Genomic DNA, 2,843 nt, shown 5'->3' on the forward strand with positions numbered 1-2,843 from the left:
GAATATTGTTAAAATTGCCCTTGTTTTTCTTAAGACATTTCAGGTTATTCATGTTATTTCAGGTTTTTAAGGAAATGTTGTAGATGTAAACACTTTCATAATGTAATTTTTTACACTTTCACTGTTATTATTTTACTGGTCCGGCCCACTGGAGATCATATTGGGCTGAATGTGGCCCTTGAACTAAAATGAGTTTGACACCCTTGCTCTATATCATTTCTTTCTCAAATGGGGGTATGTGTACCCAGGGGCACTTGGAAGAAGCCCAGGGGGGTACTTGAATTTTTTTTTTTTTTTTTTTTTTTTTTTTCTTCTTCGTTTCTATTTTATAATATTTAAGATGGGTTTGAGTAATTAAGTAATTATTTTTGTGGATGAAAGGTTAATTTACTCATTAAGGACCAATTTATTTATTTATTTTTTTATCAGTGAAAAGGGGTGCTATTCAGTTTATATTTTGGACACAAAATTTACTTATAAAGATTGGTTGTTTTTAATATGTCAGAGTTAATTTTTTTGTTTGTTTGTTTGTTTGTTTTTTTCAACAAAATTTAGAAAATAAAAACACACACCTTTGGCGCAGGAACAAATTTTGCCTTTTTTTTTTTTTTTTTTTTTTTTTTTTTTTTTTTTTTTTTTTTTTTTACTCAAAAATGCTGAAGTGACAGTTGGGGGTACTTGGTTAAAAATATATATTTCAGGGGGTACTCCACTGTAAAAAGTTTGAGAATCACTCCTCTATACTATATACTTTACTTTACTTTCTACACTTTACAATTTCCAAGTTTTCTCTCCAACAACTACATGTTTAAGAAATTAATTGGTGCAAGTCTTAATTATGGGTGTAATTGTTGTCAGAAAATTTCTCATTTTGTCTATTTCTAATGAAAACATGTTTTCTCATTGAGAGCATTGTTCAGTCACATATCACTTAATATGTCCGGAGGGTTGTTACGAAGATTTTGGAGATGAAACCAAATAAGATGTTGTTACTATCACATTTTGTGTTGATATATGATTTAATGTTTTGTAAACTGTATTTATTTACCCTTAATTAACCCAAGAGGACCCAGTGTTACTTTTGTGGCAGTTCCCAAATGAATTTTTCTTTATATGTAACTTTCCTTAAGTGATTTATCACCATTTATTGTAATATTATCTTCAGTGTTTTATGTTTTTTTTGTTTTTTTTTCTCAGTGACAATCAGGTATTTTCCTATATTTAATTTACTAATCATGTCGATGTTCATTAAAGCTCAGAATAAAGTTGAAGGTTATTACATCAAAAACAGAGAAACTAAAGAAAAAGTGACTTTTTCAGCAAATCTATCATTAACTGAACATAAACCCAGTGTGTCCATCCACCGTCATTGATCCAACTCCAGGGGTTTTACTGGTGAATCAATGTTGTAGAAGATGATGGTGTTTCCACGTTCACTACGGAGTCTCTGAAGGTCCAAATGGGTCATATCTGATGACCCGTGAAAAGATGAAAAACTGTATTTTTCACCAATTATTTACATGTATTGATAGGATTAATGGATCAACAGGTATTAAACAGTTTAGATCAGTAGATGATTCAGGTCAGTGGTGGATGTTTGGGTCTTTATGGGTTAAAGGGCACACAGCTCTGTCAAAGTTAAAGTTAAAATTCATAGTTTAGTTCTGTTTATGATGAAAGATAACATTTCCAAATCAAATACATAATCATTTTACTTTTAAACTAGAAACCACCAAACTAATTAATAATACTAATTCAAACAAAGACCCTTATTTATATGTAGGAATCAAATGGCATTCTGCCCTTTTTAAGAACGCGTACAACTGCATCTGGTTCAACTGTGTGACTGTTGATACTTGCCTCATATTTCTGTTTTTCTCATTCAGATTGCTTTTGTGTATATGACCTTGCTTTTGTGACCTTGCTTTAACTGTTAGTTGGTAGAATGGACTGTGTTTTCTGTTTGTTCATTAATGCACAAATGCTTTTATGATGTATTTGAGACTGCAGACCCCAGAAAGACTAGCAAACCATAGCAACTGGAGCAGAAGCTCATTAGGAACCAAATAAATAAGCAGAAATACAGTAACTTAGTGTTTTGTCATACTAGGTTTCCTTCTTGGGTTTTTGTTACAACTGACAATCTTAATGAAGGTCATTTTATCTGCATACAGCTCTTACATGTCTGTCTTAAATTGCAGAATAACAAAACACCAGTTTTTGACACATCATTCTCAGTTTGAATAAATAATCACCAAATGACAAAATGCACTCTGTAGCACGCCCCATGACACTTCATTGGTAATTTTCAGATTTAATGGCACTAAATCCTTAAATCGACAATGAGAGCAAAAGGAACACAAAGGAAAACATTTAGCTAATTACAAAGCACTTCCATTTCACATTAGCAAAACAACTATGAGCATTAGCTTTGTCTTTTGTTCTTGTCTCTTCTTTAATAGTTCTGACGTAAAAATGTGTCAAGTGAATGCATCTTTTATTGCGTTTGTGTTAAGACTGTATGTTAAGAATCATTGATAAAAGTTACAAAAAAATGTGAAAAAAAAAAAAGAGGATTAGCTTGACTGAAACCTAGCAATAAATGTTAGCTTAGTTCGCTAGCTTAAATGACAAATTAGTAAACCAGTAAGACACAAAATAAATATTCTGTTAGATTTCTAAATTTAAACACAACGAGCAGCTAATACAAAACGATTAACTGATTCCACGTCGAACTTCCTTTGCTTTTTTTTTTACTGTTTTTTCTCCTTTTTATGTCAACTCAGGAAGCTACTCTTCAAAATAAGTCTGCTGTATCCAAACCGAAAGTTAGCCTTGACACA

Source organism: Sphaeramia orbicularis, chromosome 11 (assembly GCF_902148855.1).
Source record: "Sphaeramia orbicularis chromosome 11, fSphaOr1.1, whole genome shotgun sequence".
NCBI lineage: Eukaryota > Metazoa > Chordata > Actinopteri > Kurtiformes > Apogonidae > Sphaeramia > Sphaeramia orbicularis.